General features: G+C 38.8%; 1 pseudogene across 1 annotated transcript; it reads right to left on the bottom strand.

Moving 5' to 3' along the window:
• Positions 1–7,265: 7,265 nt before the first annotated feature.
• LOC309665282 (V-type proton ATPase subunit B, brain isoform-like) lies at positions 7,266–24,395 on the bottom strand (annotated as a pseudogene). Its single transcript, XR_014268606.1, has 14 exons — positions 24,386–24,395; positions 23,573–23,628; positions 19,177–19,275; positions 17,982–18,075; positions 17,773–17,850; positions 17,163–17,302; positions 16,729–16,828; positions 16,246–16,357; positions 15,477–15,600; positions 13,727–13,877; positions 11,854–11,936; positions 10,472–10,576; positions 9,498–9,627; positions 7,266–7,546 (listed from the first exon to the last, which is right to left on the bottom strand). The product of XR_014268606.1 is annotated as a V-type proton ATPase subunit B, brain isoform-like (transcript).
• Between the last annotated feature and the right edge of the window lie 628 nt (positions 24,396–25,023).

The raw sequence follows: 25,023 nt of genomic DNA, 5'->3' as shown, positions 1-25,023 counted from the left end.
GTTGCTCGGCGGCATGTGAGATCTTCCCAGACCAGGGATCAAACCCATGTCCCCTGCATTGGCAGGCGGATTCCCAACCACTGCGCCACCAGGGAAGTCCCAATTCCTCTCTCTTTAAACATAAAGTGATTGGACTTAAAGCAGTGCTTAAAGTTTACTGGTACTCTAATCCTTGTTCAAAATTGCTCTGTGGCATAAGCCACAGTGCAGTGAATTGTTGACACCTCCAAATCCCAGGGAGGCCCCTGAGTGCTCTCTCAGGAGGAAATTGAGGTCAGGTGTATCTGATGGCCTGTGTGCTCTCTGTGCTCCTGGTGATATGTGGGGGCTTTCAGGTGAGTGCAGTGGGTAGACTCATGGACTCTTAGTCTTGGCTGGGGGAGACAGCACTCTCGGGTTTATGTTTCCACATTTGCCTCCTTTTGTGTTGCCTTTCTCCCAGTTGCATTTAGCCTGATGAGAGGGAAGGAGGAGATGTCGGTAGCTGGGCAGGTGGTTCTCCAGGAGCAAATGTCAGGGACGGTTGTGTGGGCAAGATCCCTAGGCCCCGTCCTGGCAATCTTGCTGTGCACTGAGCAGTCCAGATGAATCGGGTCCTTGACCAGAAGTCCATGAAACTTTTGGCAATCTGGGCAAAATTTGGGATCTGAGGATGGGCTCAGAAATTTCAGCAAGGATTTGGCGGTATCTTACCCTCGGGCTGTTTAAGAGCCCCTGGTTTTGAATGGCATGAAGCACCAGAGAGCCTTTGATCACATTCTATACAGCTGTCCTGTGTGTGGCCCTCCAGCAGCAAACCTTCTCTGCTGTGACCTCAGGGCAGGCCCCATCCCCCCCCCCCCACCCCGAGGCTCCTGCCCTGTGAAACATGAGGGTGTAACACAGGCTGCTTGTCAGTGCTTGGCTCCTGGCTTGCCTGACGCAAAGGATGGAGCATCTGTTCACCTTGTGCTGGTGCCCTTCCCAGAATCAATGGGCTCACAGCCCAGACATTTATGCTGAGTCTGGGGGCAGCTGTGCCCTGAGAAGACATGTCTTGTCACTTGGCCCAGGGAGCACCTCCTCAACAGACCACACTTATCATATGGACCTCCTGCTCTTGTGTCCTCTTGTGTTGTTCTGAGGCAGGTGGTTGTGATGGCCAGTACTGTGGGGTCTTGTGATCTCAGAGCAGACACTGGAGGCTGACTGACCCCACAGAGGTGGACAAGGATGTGGGCTCAGGCGATGGGTCCGTTCTTGGGTTTCTGCCTCTCCTCCCTGACTCCTGACCCTTGCTCTCAAAAGCTCACCTTTCTGTTGTAGTTGCTTCACCAGGGGGCAGTGACGGGCTTTGCCCCGCTGAACTATACCCTCGGGGTAGGTGGCCACAGCCTGGCTTGTCACACACTGGGGAAATCCTACACTGGGGAAGTCAGGATTGTGCCTTGCTGGGCTTGGAACCCAGGTAGAAAGGTAGATGGTGTGGGTCTGAGGGACTGATGCCCCAGCCCCAGGGCAGGTGACTTCTCCTGGGAGAGGTTGCCCATGGCCCCCTTTGGCCCCTCAACCCTGCAGAGGTGCTGATACACGCCCCCTGCAGGCCACAGCCTCTGTGCATAGGATCTGCCCCAGTATCACATGAGAAGCCGGGCCCAGGAGCCTCGCTCTCTCTGAGAGCAGCTGGTCATCCCACACTGAGGGACGTCTTCTCGGACACAGGGCACATAGCTGACCTGTAACTGACATATGGACTCTTCCCTGGGCTTCACCCCTTAATTTACCTCCATTCTTGTCTCCTGCCTTTTCCCCCAGACACCGGAGATCTCCAGGCTTGGGTGGAGTATGGCATGTTGTCAAGCTCAGTGGTGTCCACCTCACCAGCCCACTGGAATCAAGCCCCAGGGAGCCTTTGAGAGAGCAAGACCAAGGACTTTAAGAAGACTACGGTTAATGTTAAGGAGCATAGATTGTAAGATGAGGAATTTCACTAGTGTTTTTCAATCCGTAAGAAGAATGAAATAGAAATTGCAGAATTGAAACTTGCACAGACATCAAGAAATAATAGTTTACAGGCCTCAAGAAATAATAGTTTAACAAATGACCCATTTACAGAATCAAGGAAATGAGCACCATCCACAGGGTGTACAAAGGAGGTGCCTAATCCCAGGAGCAGCATGGCCACGGCTCGTCTGAGAGCGAGGCATGTGCTGGGCAAGCTTTTGTATGTAGTGTTCACCAAAGGGAACCTTGGCCAGTGATACCAGGGAAAGGCTATCATGGTGAAGGCCCACTCATCTCCACCACCCTCAACTTGAATCAAAGTATTGGCTGAAGAAACAGACTTGACAGAGACTTTGGCCACCTGGCCTGGGTTCTCCCTACAAAATGTCATGTTCCTCCAAGAACAGGGCAAGGAGTCACAGTTGTCCGAATCACAGACGGCATATCTTAACGGTACAGCTATTACAAATTTGCACCTTTGTTTGAAGGGAATTGTTAAGTGGTGGGTAGGGAGTGATGTGTTCCAGGGAGGATTTGGGCCCTCTGGCTTGCAGGTGACCCTCTTATCAGACAGGGCAATTCTGCCAATAACTCATCACTGCCTTCATTCCTCAGGTGGTAGGGATACAAAGGGATTAAAAGGGGTGCGGGCAGAGGACAGCCCTCACTGACAGCACAGAGCCATCACCTACTGTCTCCTCAACTCCTCTGCCCATATAGCCACTGAGGGTGCCAGCTTCTTGCTTTCACAGCAGCTGTTGATAGCACACCATCATCCAAGGAGTTCTTGAGCACCAACTTTGCACTACTCAGCAGCATAATGGAGAAATCAAGGATGGTCCATGGAAATAGCTAAGGGTCTTGTTTTAGGGCAAATGAGCTTATTCTGCAATATGTGCTTCTTAGTTAATTGGGGTTCGAATGTCCTTTCTTGTATGAAATGATGTTGATAATGTTTGAAAAATAAAAGGTTGGCCACCCCATGAGAAACTATGCTTTTATCTGAGTGGGGTTGGGGAGCAAGAGGGAGTAATGAAAATTTTGGTTGTTGAAGTAGTGACAGGGCAGGGCTAACTTGTTCAAAACTGCCTCCCTGCAGGAGGAAGGCCGGCCTTCCTCAAGACTTCATGGACACTACCCATAGCCAGGGCTTAAGGCTGTCATAGCTGGTGACTCAGCCATGGGCCTACTGAGCAATACAGCTGCAACCGCAGCTTGGCTCAGCCCTGACCAGCAGGAGAGAGGCTGGGCCTCCCTCAGCCTGAGTGCTCGTTCCATGGAGAGGGACTGGACCTGGGTCCTGTGTGTCCCAGTGCTGGTCCTAGTTCCTGCCCACACGGGACCTGGGCTTCCCTGATTCTGCAATATAAACACCAGAGCCCAAAGTTTGGGTCCCTCTCCTGGACCCTGGATCCCTACTGGATCCCTGTGTGCTGGCCCAGAACAAAGTGTGCAGTGGGGACCCACAAACTCCCCACTATTCCTGTGACTGTGAACTGCCCCTGATAAACATGGCTCCAGCAGCCAGGGTTACATATTTTTAGGGAACTCTCTTATGGTTACAAGTGCAAAAGACTGAGAACTACTATGTAAAACTAATACTTGAAAACTTCACTCCAGTGATATTTGAAGAACCTCTATAAAATAACTAAACAAACACAATCGCATTTTATTCCACTGTGTCCACAGTCTAAGCTTTAAATTGTATAAAAATGAGAACAAGAAGTAGAATGCCTCCAAACATTTGGAAATTAAGATGCACACTTCTAAATAATCCATGGTTAAAGAGGAATTTCAAGGAAAAATTTTAACATAAATAGAACTGAGTGAAAATGAAAATACAACACATAAAATGTGGAAGGATCCAGACAAAACACTATTAAGAGGGAAACGAATGGCACTAAATGCTTATAATAGAAAAGAGGGAAGGTCTCAGATCAATAATCTAAGCTTTCACACACGGAAACGGGAAAAAAATTGCACAATAAAATCAACACATGAAGAAGGAAGCAAATAACAATACACTCTGATCAAATGGAGTCTATTCTCGGAACACAAGCTTGGTTTACTATTCAAAAATCATCAGCGTAATTTGCCATATTAATAGATTGAAGAAGAAAATCTACATGGCCACATCAATTAATGAAGAAAAAGCATTTGATGAACTTCAACACACATTCATGTCAGAAACTCTCAGAAATCAAGGAATAGAAGGGCTCTACTTCAACCCAGTAAAGAATATCTACAAAAAACCGACAGTGAACATCATACTTAATGGTGAGAGAATGAATGTTTTCCTCCTAAATTCAAAAGAAGGTCAGAATGTCCTCTTTCATCTCTCCTTTTCAACTTAGTACTGTAGGTACTAGCCAGTGCAACATGGCAAGAAAAAGAAAGAAAGACACACAGATTAGAAAGGAAGAAATATTACGGTCCATACTCATGGATAGCATGACTGTCTGCATAGAAAATCCCAAGGAATCTCTAAGAAGCAATTAATAAGTGGCAATTATTTTAACAAAGTCTCAGGATACAAGATCAACACAAAAACATTAGTCATATTTCCAAATATTAACAATGAACAACTGGAAACCAAAACTAAAAACACAATGCCGGGGCTTCCCTGGTGGCGCAGTGGTTGAGAATCTGCCTACCAATGCAGGGGACACGGGTTTGAGCCCTGGTCTGGGAAGATCCCACATGCCGTGGAGTGACTAGGCCCGTGAGCCACAACTACTGAGCCTGTGCGTCTGGAGCCTGTGCTCTGCAACAAGAGAGGCCGCGACAGTGAGAGGCCCGCACACCGCGATGAAGAGTGGCCCCCACTCGCCACAACTAGAGAAAGCCGTCGCACAGAAACGAAGACCCAACACAGACAAAAAGAAAAAAAGAAAAATTAAAAAAAAAAACCAACACAATGCTTCCAAAACATGAAATATTTGATTATAAATATTTTAATAGAGGATCTGTATGATACAACCAAACAAGACCTAAATCAATGGAGAGACATATCGCATTCATGGATTGGAAGACTCAACATAATAAAAGGTCAACTTCCAACAGAATTTTTTTGTCAACATGGACAAGCTTATTCTAAAATGTATGAACAAAAGGTAAAGGCAAAGGAACCAGAATAAGTAAAACAATTTTGAGAAAGCAGAATATAGTTAGAGGATATTAAGACCTACTGTAAAGCTATAAGTAAGACAGTGTGGTATTGGTGGAAGGATAGATACATAGTTCAATGAATAGGATAGAGAATACAGAAATAGACACATGCCAATACAACAAACTGTTTTTTTTTTTACATAAGTTAAAAAGCGATATAAAAAGCAAAATCTCTAGTCCTTATAATAACCTAAAAGGAATACAAATCTGTTAAATGACTAAGCAAGACCATACAGTTAGTGGCAGCACCAGAATCAGAACACAGATCTAACTACTCTTGCTATGACTGAGCCTCTTCCTCTACATCTCCTAAATGTCACTCTGAGTTGAAGAGGGGAAAGAAATGGGAGACCACCGTGATGCCACATCCCTGTGCTTTAACAAGTATGTTTCCTTTATATACTGGACCATCTATTTCAGATTTTATTTGAAGCAAGTTTTGGCTTGCTTCAGTATGTATTTCATTTTCCATTTATTACCCTCTTTCATTCATGGCAGACAGGCTCTAGAGGTCCTGAGAATGTCTGAAACAAAGAATGCTATAAAACACCTTAGTAACTCTCGAAAATGCTAAGTGGACCCTGAATCAAAACTTCAAGTTTCAGAGAACTTACAGCCACTAACGATCTGCAAAACAAACAAATAAACAAACAAACAACCCCACACCCTAGCAACTCTCAACCTTGGATCAAACTATAATATGTTGGAAGAGGTATTACTGAAAAGAGCTTGAAAGGGCAGCCTAAAAGGCAGAGAGTACAGAACATGGGCCATGTCCCTGTAAAGGGGACATGGTTCATAATATTGTGAATCAAGGGGTTGGTTCACAATACTGGTTATGATGTTCAAAACTGTCAATCAAAGAGAGGTGCATTATTATATATTTGCTTGTTGCTATTGCTTTTCTGATTAGAAGATACAGAGTCACTTTAGGTAACTTCCATTTAATTTAATATTTATCTTCATTTTATATCCAGGTCACATTTTCTACATCAAAATATAATCATGCTGACTCCCCCCACCCCCTACACCCTCAGAGAAAAAAAGTGAAGAACTTTACACAACTTGAAAGAAAGATGGAATGCACAGAGAAGTTGCTACTGCACCCAAGTAACAAAGAACACAGAGAGACCAAACAGTAGACATGTCAGAAGTGCACAGAAGACAGCTCAGGGCTCGCAGCAGGAAGGAGGAGGAATTAAAAGACTAAAGCTTTTAAATGCTATCACTTGTGCCACAAGATTACCCTGAAAAGGCAGATAGGTCAGAAAGCAGGACCAAATAGGGGATTTTCCAAAGGCTGCTATCTAACAGAGTTTAAAATATCCATAGATTATATATATATATATATAAAAGATTCCATACACAGAAGAGATTTCTCTTCCCCACCTTGCCTTTAGCATCCGGTCAACACTTTAGAAACTTAAAACCACTGTTAGCATGTCCGAATGTAGAACCGATATAGGTTTTTTCTTTCTTAAAAAATTGTATCCCAACTCTTTCCAACCAAGAATTCTATTAATTATTTTCATTATGATTCCTCTGCATGGAAACCCAGTAAGGGATCATCAAGACAGGGCATCTCACTACTATCAGATCAATGCCAGTTGGGCAAAAGCTGCATGATTCTGTGTTACTCAGAGGGAGGGAGAACAGTAAGACACAGGAGTTGAAACTTATCCCCACCAAAGAGGAAAAGGAAACTCCTTTTCTAACCTATTCATTAAATAGGAAACAGCAGGTGGACAGGAAAAGCCATCTGCTTAGAGCAGACCCAGAGGCACACCAAAGTCTAAAAACAAGCGCTCAGGAAAGCGTCTCGGCTCGGAGAGGAAGCGTCTTTCAGACCCTATCTTGTCCCTAGTTTGGAGATCAAAGCATTGTAACTTCAGATAGTGATACTCTGGAGGGGGTGGACGGGGAAGGTCTGAGAGACCCAAATAATGAGGACACTAGGCAGCTAACTACACCACTACGTACAAATACACACATCAGTAAGAAAACCTCACCTCCAACCCTCAGCTACTTTAAACAAAGCACTGCAGTTCCAGGTTTTCGGAACAGGGGATATTTTAAAGTCTGCTAGCAGTTTAAAACATTGCAACACTGGCACAATATGTTACCTATTCTTTGTTTTTAATTACAGGGTAACACAGTAAACTCCAACACAAAGGTGGGGATGGGGGAGTGCAAAAGGAATAAAGAAAACAGAACCAGTATTTCACAAGAGCATCAAGCCAGTGATGAAGTAGCAGCTAATGCTTTGCAGAGTCTCGAGGGTAGAATTCGCTCAAGGTGCTCTGAGGGATTCTCTTCAGCATTTCTTTGGGGAAGATTCGGAGCAGTTGCCAGCCAATGTCCAAAGTCTCATAGACAGTGCGGTTTTCGTAAGGACCTTACAAAAAATTGAGATTAGATGAATAAAGGCCAAGTACTTCCAACTTATCAGCGTTATTCAAAATTTATTGTTATGGGTCTAGCACTGTGAGCATGAAGTATAAAAAAGAGATACAAAGCAGTCAGGTCTCCCAGGACTGGATGTGACCAAATGTGGAAATGAGGGTCTAGACAGTAAGTACCCCTGGGAATCAGAGAAAAGGGAGAAAGCCCGCAGGCGAGACGTTGGGCGCGTGCGTGCGTGCGTGCGTGCGTGTGTGTGTTTAACAACGGGTGGGATCTAAAAACACTCCACGGAATAATGGAAACTAGACCCAGAGTTTTGTCCAGAGAGTAGTGAGAAAAGCAGTTTCCCAGCAACACAGGCTGACCTGAAGGAGGCTAGTACAGATACTTAGAAGGCCTTAAATGCCAATGAAGCACCTGAATAGGTCCACGTGAAAGTTTTCAAACTTGCTATTGCTATTATTATTTTTAATAGCAGAATCATTCTTATCCTGCAAATAAATCTCATTTTTTAACTAAGGAGTTAGAGTGGCTAGAGTTCTGCATTCTTTTCTCGACCAGAATAATTTTTATCTTTTTAAGATATTAAGGTTCTGCATAAATTTTTTTTTTTTTTTTTTTTTTTTTTTTTAGAAAACCCAACAATCATATGTTCTGGGGATTTTAATGGTACTTAAAAAATGTATCACACAAATAGAAAAGTGCACAAATCCTAAGTGTGCAGCTGATGCATTATTCCAAAATAAACACATCGTTTGTAAGTATCACTGAGGTCAAAAATAGAATTTACCAGCATTAGCAGGGGTGGTAGGGAAGAGACCAAACAAAACAGCTTGAAAGCCCTACACATGCTGTGTAATAAAAACCATTATAGACTTTTTAACAGAAGGACAATCAATAAAATTAATACTAAATTTACCCCGGCAATGGCACATAGAGAGTCAGGGAGACTGGTGAAGATGCTGGCACTAACGGCCAAGGATGATGGGACAAAGGTCTGGACTAGGTCTTGGGACACAAAGAGTCGTCAGAGATCAGCAGCTTCAACATCGCCCAGGAACTTGTCAAAATACAGGCTCTCTGGCCCCACCCACACCTACCGAATCACAATCTGCACTTCAACAAGATCCCTGGTAGATTCAAAAGCATATTCAACTTTGAGAAACACTGGCCTAAGTTTTTTTAATAGGAATGAAAAGAGAACAGGATAAGATGTTTCAAAGGAGAACAATGGAAATTAGCAAATATTTGATGACTGGAGAATAAATGAAGAGGGTTAAGAATGCCCAATTCCTGAGCTTGGGCTAACTAGGGTAATGGTCATGCCAGAGGTAGACAGACATTGAAAAGGGAATTGCTAGGCAGGTGGTCAGTTGGGAAAAGACTTTGGTTCTCACCACGCTGAGCCAGAGAGGATGGTGGCATAAACACAGGCTTCCTAGCTGGAGATGTGGGATTAGAGCTTCAGAAAGAGGGTCAAGGCTCATACATAGCAAGTTAGTCATCAGCATAGGGGGAAAAAGCACAGAAAGAACAGGTAATTAAGCCTTTGGGAACATTAACAATTAAGAAGCAGGAAGATAAGAAATCAGGAGGATGAAAACAGAGGGACTGGGAAAGTCCAAAACCCCCAAAGCCAGAGGAGAGCATTGCAGAGAGGTTAAGAGCGAGGAGAAGTGGCAATGGAGGTAGGAGAGCAGAAGGCCGGTTGTAAGGAAGATAAAAAATAAGACAGGAGCTAAATAAATGGATAAAGAAATTGAAGGTAGAGGGGAAGGAACCAGAGGGCTAAGAACAAAGACATGGCAGGCGGCTGGAAGAACCTCTTCTCTACTCAGAAGGAAAATTGTATGGAGACCAATGTAAATTCTCTCAGACTAGGAAAGAAGTCCTCAAAACTACATATGATGCTGTTTCTATTCATAGGAAAATAGTAATCTTACCCTGAGCAATGAAGTTCCTCCCAAACTTCTGCAGAAATTCCAAGTAAAGCACATCATCTGAGGTAAGGGCTTCTTCTCCAACTACGGCTTTCATGGCCTGCACATCCTTACCAATAGCATAGCATGCATACTAAAGAGAAAAAAGGTTTACATGAACCTTTATAAATGGTAACGGTACTCTGGGCATTGTAAGTGTATTGCTGTAGCTATCTTCACAGTATTTCACATTATTTCCAAACATAATTCACATATGCAAGTATTGGAAAGACTTTATTATACAGCAGTCTCACTAAGGAAGGAGTCTTCAGGCATGCAATACATAGACATTACTAACACTCTACAAAAAATACACTCCCTCAATATATCAATGAGCTTCCATTTTGTAGAGCATTTAAAAATCACAACTTACACAATAGGAGAAATCCATCTCTAAATTCTATTCAAAAAAAAAATATCTGTGTTATCAGTAGGTTTATTTATCATTTCTACTTTAAGGTCAAATGTATTTTTCTTTAATTATGCTTGGTATACAATCTCAGGACTATAGAAACCAAGGATTTCATAGAATATACACAGCTGTATCCCTTAGCGTTCTGGTGATTGCCTAATATGTTAAACAAAAAATTAGTTAGAATAGTCTTTCAGAAATACTCTATAATAAAGGTTACTAATAAAAACAAAATCGTCTTATGCCTTTTTTATTTAAAAACTACCTCATACAGCATTAGAGGTGGGTTTCAAGCATGTGATCTTTAATCTTTGTCATGAGCAGTTATCCTTATGAAAAAGACTGTTTGGCTCTAATGAATGTTTCTGTATTCCAGTATTCTATATTATATATTCTATATTAAAATTCTACTTTGATGGGGGGAGAAGAAAAGTGATATGGAAGAAAGACAAGAGGTATAAGACAGCAGCATGAACTGAGAAAGTATTCATTTCTTTAAACACAATCCTGGAGAAAACATACGTACCAGCTGGTTAGATACATCGGCGTGATCCTTTCTGGTCATACCTTCTCCAGTAGCAGACTTCATTCACTGAGACAACGAGGGCAGCACATTAATAGGCGGGTAAATCTTGGGTAAAAGGGGAAGGGGGAAAATATTATATTTAAGTACAAAATTCAAGCTTTACTGGTAGTAAAGGAGGATTTTGAAACTCATTTTTATTGCTTAAATTGCATAAAACTGCTACATTTGTTTCCTAGGTGATTCCTAATATCTCTTCCTGGTAAGAAAAGGAAGTCAGAAACATTTTACAGGTTAAGATTTCTTTTTGAGAATCAAATCCAAAAAGTAAAATCTACAAAACAGTACAAGAGTCTATTAAAAAACTGAATTTTCAACATCTGCTTACAATAGCAAATCCAAATGGTCTTCTGAACTCTGACTCATAAAATCACACATAAAAAGATTAACAAGAATTTCACCTAAAAGCTGATATCAGAAGCTGGCATCTACTAAAGAACCAATACAAAATCTGTTTTTGATTATTCAGTCATAAAAAAGAATGAAATCTTGCTGTTTGCAACATCATGGATGGACCTTTAGGGCACTATGCTAAGTGAAATAAGCCAGACAGAAAAAGATAAATACCATATAATCTCACATATATGGGACCTTAAAAAACAAACAAAAAAATGTCAAGCTCACGGATAGAGAACAGACTGGTGGCTGCCTGAGGCAGGGGATGAGTGAGCCAAATGGGTGAGGGAGGTTAAAAGGTACAAACTTCCAGTTATCAAATGAGTAAGTCATGGGGATGGAACTTTCACAGCATGGTGACTATGTACGTTAATAATACTGTATTGCATACTTAAAGGTAGCTAGAAGAGTGGCTCTTCAAAATTCTCATCACAAGAAAAAAAGTGTTGTAACTATGTGAGGTGGTGGATGTTAAGTGGACTTATTGTGGTGATCACTCTGCAACATATACAAACATCAAATCATGACATTGTACACCTGCGACCAATGTAATGTTACGTCAATTATACCTCAATTAAAAACATTTTAACAATAAAAGACAAAGAAGAAACTCTGAAAAATCTGTTCTTGTATTAATAACAAAAGTGGTAGATTATACCGTTATGGAACAGAAGACCCAAAAAAGTTCTTTGAACAACTCACTCCATTTTAAGGCATAATAAAGAAAGTGGAAATTTAATTCTTAATTCTGGCACTCTTTTCCACACCAGGATTTTAGTATTACAGAAATGACAATTTTATAGCCATATTAAAAACAATTCAATTTGATATTTTCTAAATAAATAATTCCTAAGAGCAAAGTCAGAGTCACTAAAGAATAACTGAAGAATAGATCTGTAGGCTTAGAGCATCATTCAACTCTCAAATACCTGTCTGTTGTGTAGCTGTCTGTCCACATAGATCTGCCCCTCTGTAATATATCCAGTCAAGTCAGGGATGGGGTGAGTGATATCTACCAGAGAAAGACACCTGATGTTAGTTAAAGTGTCCATCTCATATAAACAAAACCACAGGAAGTCAATCTGCACTACTTAAAACAGTGCTATAGAAAATAGTTTCCTGTGATGATGGAAAAGTGCTTTATCTGTGCTGTCCAATATGGCAGCCACTGGTCAAATGTGGCTACTGAACATGTGAAATGCGGCTAATGTGACTGAAAAACTTTATTTCAAGCTTTATCTGATTTTAATGAACTTTAGAACTTAAACAGCCAAATGTGGCTAGAGGTTACCGTATTGGCCAGTCTCACTTATTTGGTTGCAGCACAGTTAGACATGTGTTGGCACAAGTTAAATTAGCTATCTTCATAAAAAGTACTATTTCTCCTAGTTATGCTCTCTCTCCCCCAAATATAAAGTTCCATTTTAAACACAAAGTTCATTTGCAGAGATTTGCCAATTTGATGTACACTGAGAGAACATTCTCAGTCCATAAGCTATCCCAGAGGGATACACAACATTTCAACATGGAAAATACGGAGAGGCTCAACAAGTTAAGCAACACTACACAGGCAGCACCACGCAGGTCCTACAGAGCAAGACATCTCTAAGTCTGTTAAATTACAGAGAGTAATTTTGTAGCTACTTCCTTGGAACAAATCATTTTCACATCAGAGGTAGTATTCAGACTGCCTGGGTTTTTTTGTTTTTTTTTTTTTTTTTAATTTATTAATTTATTTACTTTTGGCTGTGTTGGGTCTTCGTTGCTGCGCAACGGCTTTCACTTGTTGCGGTGAGCGGGGGTGGGGGGGCTACTCTTCATTGCGGTGCGCGGGCTTCTCGTGGTGGCTTCTCTTGTTGTGGAGCACAGGCTCTAGGCATGCGGGCTTCAGTAGTTGTGGCGCACGGGCTCAGTAGATGTGGCGCACAGGCTTAGTTGCTCTGCAGCATGTGGGATCTTCCCGGACCAGGGCTGGAACCCGTGTCCCCTGCATTGGCAGGCGGATTCTTAACCACTGTGCCACCAGGGAAGCCCCTGCCTGGGTTCTAAAGCCGCCACTTCCTAACTGTGACACTGTACCTCCCTGTGCCTCACACGAGAGCATCTAAAAAGTCGCTATGAAGATCAAATGAGTCAAAACTTACAAAACACTTAGAACAGTGCTCAGTTATAATGAGTTATTACTGTTTCTGAAAATAGTTTGAAAAAGTGTTTTTAAAAGACTGAGATAAAGACAAAAAGACACTAACATAAGGGGAATGCTGCAAGTCTCACCCGGGAGCTGCTGGGCATACCTCCAAGCAGGCACTGCACTGTGCACTTACACACACATGATAAAACCAAGTAATTTTTAGCAAGTCTTTGATGATCATTCTATCTCTAGAGTCTCGTGGCATTTACCATTTGTGCTCCGTATCTGGCACTTTGGCTACCTTAAATTACTGATGCACAGACATTTAAAAAATATCCAACTAGAATGAGAGGCTTACATTAAGTAGAGCCCATACATTTTTTAAAAATTCATTTCTTTCATCTAGACCAGTGTCCTGCAAATAGTAGACACTAAATACTAGCTAATAAATAAAAATTAAAATTACAAGAAAATTTTTCTACAAAAGAATAATAATTATGGGTAGTTTTGAAATGAAAAATTTTATTAGAAACAAATCACTAAGTAAGGTAAACTTCTGGAGGATAAACTCTCAAAAGAATTTCAACTCAAAAAGATAGATGGTCTTCTCTCTTCAAATCAAAGTCCTTACAACGATTAGGGATGCTATAATCCAAAGACCCAAAACTTACCATCGTTAGGCATGGTGATAATAGGAATTTGAGTAATAGAGCCATTTCTACCTTCCACTCTACCAGCGCGTTCATATAGTGTGGCTAAATCTGTATACATGTAACCTGGGAAACCTCGTCGACCAGGAACCTCTTCCCTGGCTGCTGAAACCTGACAGTGAGTCAAGGAGAACAGTATCACATACCAGAAAATGAAAATTAAAGCTTGGTTAGAAAACATTTGTTTGAACATGCCAAATTACAAAGTTGGAAATATCATCTTATTCGTTTTAAATATCACCTCTAGAAACGATTTAGAAAAATCTAGCAACATAAATTCAGATTATTCTGCAACAAAAATGTTGACAATTGGGGACCAGAAGTTTTTTTGCTGAAATCATACTGCCATAACACAAATCTTCAAATAGCTGGCTAGAAGAAAATCTGCTTGCAATTTTATAAATCAAAGGTAGTACATTTTAAAACTAAGAGAACAGTCTCAGTTCACAAGGTTTCCTTCATGTTATGGATCTTGCCAGATTTACATAAGCTAATCCTGAAAAGATCAAAAGGGAAGGAAATACATATATCAGAAATCATCTGATGCACTTTACATACATTATTTAATTTAATCCTCACAACAACCCTATGAGGAAGTTAATGTTATTAACCCCAACTTACAACCGCAATCAAGGGCCAGATGATTTCCCTGGATCACCGCACAAGACAAGAATAGTAATAAATGGTCTTTCTCTTAGAGACATGCACACTAGAATATATGCATACATTTTAATCTACAGCCAACAAGAACTGTGAGTCATTAAGCCCAACTTCTAACCGCTACTTTGGTTCCTCCAAGAGTATGCTCCAGCAGTGCTACTCAAAGCGTGGCCTGCCTGCAGACCAGCTTTTATCAATGTGAAAGGAGATAATACAGAAAGCAAGATAAACATATAGAAAACTTTAGTGGCAATTTGATAGAATAATTGTCTGTCGAATCTAATAATACTAATAAAAGGGTTTGTAAATTGTTTTTTTTTTTTTAATTTTCACTTTTCTAATACTTATTTTTACTGCCTTTTAGAAAAGTATCTGTGATGGATGGGAGAAAAGAAGTCCTTCGATGAAAAAGCACTGTAGCCGAGTGAGATATGATGATGGATCTTAGGGAATCTTAAGCTAGATATTTATAAAGCCTGTCTCTTCAAAAGTCTTCTTCCCTTTTTTGCACACTTAAAAGAGCAAGTCACTCAAAATTTCAGTAACTTGCATTAGAACAAACACCCCACACTTCTGGATGGTAACTGCTAGAATCTTATATTGTTTCTAAATAATCACTGAGTTTTCTAAAGGAAAAAAAAGTTCTGAAGAGGGTTCTGCCACAGTATAGTCTTTACTTATGTAAATAAATAAAAACTTACATCATTAAAAATGGAATTCTTGAAAAGGGCTAAAAACTACAGTCTGGACAGAGACAGAACTACCTGGGAGAGTAACTGATTAAATAGCTTGCATCATTTACTCTAAGAATCCAGTCTTAACCAATGGAGACAGTGAGAGTATGATAAATAGGCTAATAATTTAAATCTCGTCCTCTAATCATTTCAACTAGGTTGACAAAAGTAATATTTTCTTTTCTGATTAATTAAGGTATTCTACTAATATATGAGCAATGCATTTTAAAAAACATGATTTTAAAAAAAATGAAAACTTGCAGAGGGACAAGATAACCCTGACAAGATAATCCATTTTAATTAAGAAAAAAAATTACCTCTCGAAGTGCTTCAGCATGAGAACTCACGTCTGTTAGGATAACCAATACATGTTTCTCACACCGATAGGCCAGGAAGTGGGCCGTGGTTAGAGCCAAGCGAGGAGTGATAATTCGCTCAATACTGAAATGAAACATTAAGTCCTACGTCACTCAAACAAAAAGGCCAAAAAAAACACAAAATGATTCCAGAAATAATAGTACAGTCTCCCTTTTAAAGTTTCACATAAATTGAGGAAGGTTAAGCAATTATTACTTTAAAAGTTCTTAAGTAAGGCAGAGTTCTTTTATGCATTTACATAATAAGAATTACTTAGTGTTACACAGCTAAATTGATTTATTTGATAAATGCCCCATAATTTCTCAGAACTATATAGTTCTCAAAACTGAGCAAGAAAGGAAGAGAGAGAGAAGGAGAAAGGGATGAAAGAAGTAGGGGCCAGATTTTGCAGGTAAGAGGAAAAGGTCATTTATTGAGTATGGACTGTGTGCTAGGTAACTTACATTATTATCTCATTTCATATGCACAACAACTCTGTGAGACAAGTATTATCACATTTTATGAAAGAAGACACTGAGCTTCACAGCCTAAGTGACTTACCCAAAACCAAATAACTTGCAAGAAGCAGAGCTGGAATTTAAATACGGTTATCTCATACCTAGGCCTGTGCAGCTTTCACTCTAATGTTCTACCTCCTTAGTGTAAGGTGACATTTTTGACCAGAAGGCTGCATGAATAGGGGGAAAACAGCTCTATTTGTTTACTTACGTTGGGTCGTTAGCCAAGTTCAAAAAGAGGCAGACGTTGTCCATTGAGCCATTTTCTTCAAAGTCAGGTTTGAAGAACCGGGCAGTTTCCATGTTTACCAAAATGGCAATGACTTCATCAGTGCTGGGAGAAGAAAAATTCTCAATATTTCTTTCTTTCTCTTTCCCTCCCCCCCCCCCAATATTTATTTCTGATGAAGGCCAAGCTATAGATCTGCACTGCTCCTTCTTTTAAAGGTTCAAGTACCCCCAAAACGTTCACAAAAGCCAACAGAGTAAACAGCTTGCTTTGGGCACAAAGGGAATTATTTTTACATTCCACAGTCAAATGCTAAATACTAATCCATGGTTTGCCCAAAATGCCAACTTGCAACTTCTCTGCCTAGAGATAAATCGAATAATATATGTGTAGTTTTCTACATTGTTCTAAGAACACAAGCACTTTTACATTTCATACTAAAACAGAAAAAGATAATACTTACACCCATAGCAGCAAATACAATCGCAAAATTTTCCTCACTGTAGTCCACTACATCTTTGGATTTTTTTACCAAACCAGCCTGGCGACAGATTTGAGCTGCAATCTGATGAGGAGTACAAAAGAACCAAGTTAAAATCTAAAATAATATTTCTACAACAAAATAATTTTACCCTAAACTTTGGGGAACTGTAATCATAAATGAAACTGGGTTGTCTTAAAGGGCTTTACCCAATGAAACTATTTTGTAATTTTTGCAGATTCCTAAGAGTAAGCAAGAAGTCAGATATGTGTAGATAAAGAGTCAATGTAATTGGATTATATAAACAGTAACATTGGGCATTTACCTTGAAAATCCTATATTTGGTTTCTCACTAAGAGTGAAGCACTCGGAAATTCTTTCTCCTTAAATTTCATACCAAACAGATTCTAGGTCTCACCGCATTGTGCGGTAAGCCAGCAGCAGAGAAGATAGGAATTTTCTGCCCCCTAGCAATACTGTTCATGCCATCTATGGCCGAAATGCCGGTCTGAATCATCTCCTCTGGATAGATCCGACACTGAGGATTGATTGGCTGGCCTAATGCATTTCCAAAAGGGAAAATTTTAATATGTCTCTACATTAAGACTACAACCATATAAAGCATATAAAGCATTTCTTTCTACTCTTAAAAAATCAGTTATTTTTGAAATCTGAAACTGTTTAAATATTCTTTTCCATTAATCTTTTGTAGATTCACAAATTATATGGTAGTAAAGTGAAATGTAATGTATAGCAAATAAGAGAGAAATCCTAATTTCAAAGCCAGTATGGCTTTTACATCTCAGATATATCCTGGTGATATTTTACAATAAATAAAATATAAAAATTTAAGATAACCTCAAGGAAAAATAAATTTATTAAATAATAAACAAAACATAATTAATCAAACATGGAGTATGTTGGTTATCTACTTAAAGTATCATAAAAATCACCCTTTCTCTGACAAAGGTATAAGATAGGTAGATGCTATTTTCCCCAAAACACAGAAACCCATTTTCTGTCCCTACCCATGATATCAAGGAAGTCTTCAGCCAGTACAACAGGACCTCTGTCGATGGGTTTTCCTGAGCCACTGAATACCCGACCTGGTAAACAGTAACGAGACAGTACAGAGTGGACAATGACTCAAATCTTCACAATCTTTAAAAAGACTTCCTGCAAAGACGTTAAAAAGGAAGCAGATCTCTGCTCAGCATGAATAATAATATCCGTTTACCAAGCATATCCTCAGACACTGGCGTTCGGAGAATATCCCCAGTAAACTCACAGGATGTCTTCTTGGCATCTATACCTGAAGTCCCTTCAAATACCTATCAAGAGAGAAAAGTAAACAGAAGGGTAAAGGAAATTTAGATCATAAGCGCTTAAGATTTATTTGTCAGCCCTTATAAAGTAAAATACATCAACGTATATACTACTTGTAGCCTCATGACTGAAGACGTGTTCATGGTGGACGACGAACCAAACTGTCAACCTCTGACCCAGAGTCATGCCTGCAGCCAAATCCATCAAGCAAGCTAAGAATGGTGTTTACATTTTTAAAGGGTTGTTTTTTAAAAAAAAAGGAAAAGAAAGCATAAGAACATGCATCAGAGACCTTAGGCACAACCCTCACAAAGTCTAAAAAATTTACTATCTGGCCCCTTACAGAAATTCTGCTGACCTCTGCTCTAGATTACTTTTTAGGGCAATATGTTATTTGAGAAAACTGGCACTTCCTATAATCAGTAACATTAAAAACTAGGAATTATCAGAGACAATTTAAAGGAGTAGACTCAGATCTCATTTTGGTTTCAGCCCATAAGCTCTGAATTCTACTTTTCATCTCTCCCCTTCTATGTGACTGTTTCATTTTATCCATTAAAAAAATTTTTTTAAAAAGCCATTTTACCAGTGGAGCTATTGGGCTAGAATGGATATTGGTGGCTGGCATTTAGCAAGAAAACATGAAAAAATACTTTTCTTCCCTCACAGCCAGTAAACAGTCGGGTCCCTGGCTTAAGATTTTTCACCTTCATGATGGTGCAAAAGCAATACACATCTGGTAGAAACCGTACTTCAGAAAAATCACATGAGAAAAAAAAAAATCACATGAGATATTTAACATTTTATTATAAAATAGGCTTTGTGTTATATGGTTTTGTGCAATCGTATGCTAATATAAGTGTTCTGGGCACCTTTAATGTAAGCTAAGCTAAGCTATGATGTTCGGTAGGTTCTGTGTACTAAATGCATTTTCAACTTACGATATTTTCAGCTTATGATGGGTGTATCAAGATGTCACCCCACCTATAAGTTGATGAAGATCTGTATACTTATGTGATAATTACTAAAAAGAACTATTGGTGTTTCTTATGTTTGTTGTGATCAGAAAAACGTTCAACTGGCCAGGTTTTGAAAGCGATGCTTACCTGAACCACTGCTTTGGAACCACTAACTTCTAGAACTTGCCCACTCCTCTTCGTGCCATCAGGTAGTGTTAAGTGCACAATCTCAGCATATCTGGGAAACTAAATAGGAAAAAAATAAAGGCTCAATAACCAACATTTTAAAAGCTCCTCAAAATACTCTATATGCTCTGTCTTTCACAGCACGTATGCACATGCAGACCCCACACCTCCCCGAAGCACACAGGTATACATCCAGAGTTTAGAATATCCTCAGGTAGTGTAAGTCCTTAGAACACTGATCACTGGCACATATACTGGCAAACACAGCATAAGGTACAGAGAGAAGGATCTTAAATCTATGAAACCACGGCAATTAAATTCTTTCCTTCTGTGTGTATGTTTTTAAGCTTTGAGACTACAGAAAGTTAAAAAACTATGTTCCCACTACTCAGAAATGATGTTTGCTTCTGGGCTGTGTAATCACCTTGTGCCTTGGGAGGACAGGAATAAAATGCAACTGAACAATAAAATAATTACTATTATAATAAATAATGCTAATATTCCCTCCTCAATCTAATTCTCCTAACCAGAAATGTATTCCTCTAATCCATTTTTAATATTTTAAATTGCATGTTTCCAAAAATATACTGTAGTGTTTCACTTACCTAAATGGCAACATACTAAATGTATCATCCTGCAACTCGTTTTTTTCCCACTTCACCGTATGTTTTGGATCTGTCATAGTCATATTTACCTTATTTGATGAACAGAATCTTTTGAAAAATGCATCACTACGTTGTGTGATGTGAAGGAAAACATCTGCCAATGCATCTGTGAATCAACACTGACTGTAGGACACTTATTCTGGCGATGCTAATATGAATAAATGGGCATCTAGAATCAATGTTAGAACAGATATAGCTAAAATAAAATCAAGTGACACTACATTTTAGTCAGCTGTTCTTCTACCACTGGTGTTCAAGGTTGTTCCAAATTTAAACTACTACAAACATGCTGCAATGAACATTCTCACATGTGGGCCCAAGTTTCCCTAAGGTAGCTGGTTCCGTAGTGGTGGGCTATAGGCTGTGTCCATTGTTATGTGAAATTACTCTGCAAAGGAACCTTTTACTTTACAAACTCCCTAGTAGGATAGAAAAGTATCTTTTCCCTACATCTTTGTCAATCTTACATTATTAAACTTTAATTTTTACCATTTTGATAAAATAAAAAATAGTATCTTTCAATTTGCATTTTCCTGATTCTACTAATATTGAGCATCTTTTCATGTTTACTGACAATTCAGACTTCATTTCCTATAATGGCCTTATTAATAATATCTTTTCCTCACTTTTCAACTACATCTGCTTCTTCTTATTTACTTTTAGGTAAGTTTCATAGATTCTGGATATCAATCCTTTTGCGAATATCTGCTCCCAGTCTTCCTTGTCTTTTAATTTTGTTTATGGTATCCTATCATACAGAAGTTTTTGCAATAAAATGACTTGTTTTCCTTTATGATTTGTGTCTTTTGTGTAGGAAAACCTTCCAATCTGAAGTCATAAAAATGGCCTTCTATACTGTCTTCTAATAGGTTTTTCATGTTTTGGTCTTTAATCCATCTGGATTTATTTTTGGTATGTAATTTTATTTTTCTCATTTTTATCTTTATTTTTCATACAGGAAGCCAAATACCCCAACAATATTTACTGAGTAGCACAAATGTAATTTGTGCTACAAGTAGCACGACTTGTAATGTAGCCTTTATCATTTACCAAGTCAAATTCTCAGGTGTGAGGAGAGTTGGTTTTAAGAATTTTAACTTTGCTCCACTGAACTATCTGCTTACTCCCTCACCAAATCTTTATTCTTACTGTATTTCTAACTGATTTTGTTACCTGGAGAGAATCAACATCTTTTCTATTCTGAGTCTTTCCATTCATGAATGTGGAATCTCCAGTTATTTGAAGTCTTCTTTTATGTCTTTCAACAAAGTTTCACAGTTTTTTGTAAAAAGTTCCTAATTATTCTAGTAGTTACTTCTGGCATGCAAAACACTACTGATTTCTATAGACATCCTCTGTATCCGGCAACACTGTTTTACACCATTGTTTCTAATAGTTTGTCCACTGAATGACTTGTGTTTTCTGTTTAGTTAATCATACCGCCGAGAAATGCTGACAGCTGTGCCTCTTCCTTGTGATCCCTTCTCCGCACAGCACTGATCAGGGGCCAAGCGCAGAGACAGAACACAGACGGACAGTGGTGCTGACAACAGCGGTCCTCACCTTGGTCCTGATTTAAATGGGAAGGTTGCTAGAGGCTCTCCTTAAGTACGCTGTTTGCTGTAGGTTATGGTGGAGATCCTTAAAGAGGTTTGAAAAGTTTGTTCTAGCCCTTATTTCTAAGACCACCTTCTTCTTTTGTTTTGTTTTGTTTTTTAGAAACAAGTAATTTTATCAGGTACATACTCCGTATTTACTGAGAAGAGCATAAGCTTTTCTAGCTTAATCTATGAATGACCTGAATTATACTGACATTTGCTAATATCAAATCATCTTTGTATTACTGGAATAAATTCTACTTTGTCATAATCCTGTTGAGTTTTAAAGTGTATTTTTGCTAATATCCAATACATGAGAACATTTTTATTAAGAATTTTGGAATCTGTGCTTGTAAATGAGACTAGCTACATTGTTTCTTTTCTGATACTAGCCTTTGTCTGGTTTGGGAATCAAAGATGTGCTACCTTCAGAAAATGAGTTGGACAGCAGTCTCCATCATCATCTATTCTGATACAATTTGTATAAAATTATCTATTCCTTGATCCTATGTGTATGTTTTAAGTTAAAAACAGGAGCCAAAAACTAAAAACAAACAAAAAACACTCTAAATCTGGTGGTATAAAGCCATTCTTACAACTACATAAACTTTATTTACCAGTTTTTCCTCAGCTGGAGTTATACCCCAAACAAACATTCAATAAAACTTTTTCAGCTTTCTTAAAATTACTTCCCCCAAGATGTTTTCTAAGTCCTTCCCATTATTGACTCTCATAGCATCCTGCACTCACCCTTCATAGCACTTACCAATTAGACACTTAACGTATTTGTATTGTGTATTTTTGGTGCTGAGTTCAGCGCTTAACATAGTTGAAGCATGAATATTTTTAACTGTTTTTGAAAATATATTTACTAATATAAAAGCTCCATATTTTTAAAATATGAGTCAACAATTTTATCCAATAAAAAGTATATAAAAAAGAAGAAATAAAGGACAAAAAAGCAAATAATGCTTTCAATACTTCCCCCAAAAATAAAAGTGTATGCTTCATCCTTTCACAAAATATTAACGGGCTCCTGCCTAAACCCTGTACAACTTGTATACTGAGGCTTTGAATCAAACTGCAGACTAGTATGAAACTGTGGCCAGGAGTAAGCTATATGCTTAATCTTGCAATTAATTTGTATAGGTACCTTGTCATGCACAAAAATATCTTAGAGATAAAGCTGAAGAGACAGTGCACTTTGCCCTTTCCTTTAAGAAATGGTTTTCATTTTATTTTCTGCTTCCACAGGGGCCACATGCCAAACATACTTCTGCCATTACTTCTCTCCACAAACTCATAACTGTGTACCTTTCCCCCTCATCCACTCCCAACAACAACCAATGCAGAATTACTGTTCTACAGAGCATATTATACAAATTATCTCCTCTGAAGATATTTTAATCACTGAACTCAGGCAGGCGGCTTCACCCAGGGTGAAGTCTATTCAATTATAGACTATATTCTATGCCTCTTTTTCTAAGATAATTCTTATGTATAGGTGTGGCTAAAAAAAACCCCATGTAACTAAAGAGTCTTTCAACAAACTGAATAAGTAAAAACTATTCTCTGCTTTATGGTTTTAGTCACTGTTGAGATAATCTGTTGTTTATTCATTACTTGAATACCAGTGTCAGGCCCTCAAAGACAAAAGTAACATTGTTTACTCACTCAAAGACCTTAAAATTTAGTAGAGAAGACAAAAATGTAACAAGTAGTTAGAACACACAGTAGTCTATGACAAGAGCCACAAGATACAGTATATCTAAATAATATCCTACAAGTCATAAAACACACAAATATTACTGTTGTTTTCCTAATAAACCTGTGAGGTATGATTAACAAACAAATAAAATTTTAAATTTTACAGACAAGGGACTCAAAGCCACAAACAGAATCCACAACAGATCCAGTACTAGAATCCCATCTTCTGACTTCGGACCTAAAATTCTTGTCTCCATATAGCACTGACATTCCGACCAAGGAATGGCTTAAAAGAATCATAACAAAAAACTTAAAGTGTACTAAACAGTACTTAATACTATGCTTTTAACTTCTTAAATGGTTAGACGATAATGATAGTGGTATTACCTTAACATGATCTAAGATCACTAGTAGACCATTAACTCCCGATACTGTCTTGTATGCTGGAAAGAAACACAAAAAAGTCAGTTCTTGTCAAACAGGACAACAGTCGAAATGACCTCTCTGGTACTACCAAAAAGAACCTCTCTCTACTTTATCGTATCTATTATTATATGGAACACTCAAAAAGTATGAAATTTTTCATTGAATTGATAAAATATGCCTGCATCTGTACAACTTCTCATAATCCCCTTCATCAAACCAAAAACATGTTTAATTCTTACTATAAGTCACATTGTTTCAAGGACCCAGAATACAAAAACAAAGGTAAAGAGGGAGAGTTCCCACAAGAGTTCACAATTTTATATGGAGAAGGGGGAGGTAAGGGCTCTACCAGAGGTGTGCTGAGGGTCTGTGGGAGCACAGGAAAGACCCTGCAATGGTTCTCACTTAGAAGAGAAAAGAAAAAGCTTTACAGAAAAGGTAGCACTTAGCAAAGTAGATAGAGAAGGAGAAGGGAATCCTTAACTTTAAGCAGAAGTGACAAAACTCACAAAAGAAATCTGACAAAATGTAGTCTGTTAAGATAAAATGCCATGATTAAATAGTATCATAAAAACTATGAAAAAAAAAGGAGTTTATGAAGGGGGATGGAATGAAAGGTCAGAGATCATATAAGTATCCTTTAAAAAAAAAAAAAGTCAAACGTTACTGTCATTGTAGAAGCTTTTATTTTCTACTGCAAATTATGCCCTAGCAACAAACTACCCAAATCTCTCATTTTAGAAAGGAGGTAGCTGTCATTGAATTGTATCACACCTACATACATGCCGAATATAATGAATGGTAATCAGGTATAAATCAGAACAGTCAGGAAAGCAATTCTAACAATGTCAGAATTAACTAAATTTCATGATCAGAAAAGCTGAAAAAACAAATGAAGTGTTTACAAGACCTAAAATAATGTATAAGAAGCTGTCAACCAACTGGGAATTTTTCACTTGCTTGATTTCTTATGATGTCTTAGACAGAAATTTCTGGCATGAATGTAGACTCCCAAGAATGAGGAAACCATTTAATAACCAGTCTTCAGAATAAACCGGGCTTCAGAATTTAAAAACATAACTTCTTTAGCCAGGAAGCAAGTGCCCTGGTAGAAACACTGAGACAGGGCAGGCGAGCACTGTCACGAACCCTAGTCTTTCATACTGAGGACCTTTAAATCCTCACACTAAATATTTGCTTGAAGACATTTGTAATTGTAATGATCAACAGAGGCTCCTAATTACTTCTTTTTTTTTCAACCTTAGATAAAAAGCAAGTCACAAATTTTAAATGTTAAGTTACTTAAATGGATGGCAATGTAAACAAGTTAATCATGCCTCCAAGATTATTAGAAATATCCCAGTTGTTGGGGCTTCCCTGGTGGCGCAGTGGTTGAGAATCTGCCTGCTAAT

Source organism: Balaenoptera physalus, assembly GCF_965194825.1.
Source record: "Balaenoptera physalus genome assembly, contig: SUPER_7_unloc_3, whole genome shotgun sequence".
NCBI classification, from domain to species: Eukaryota; Metazoa; Chordata; class Mammalia; order Artiodactyla; family Balaenopteridae; genus Balaenoptera; species Balaenoptera physalus.
The sequence above is the reverse complement of the archived record's forward strand: the minus strand, read 5'-3'. Positions and strand labels throughout refer to the sequence as shown.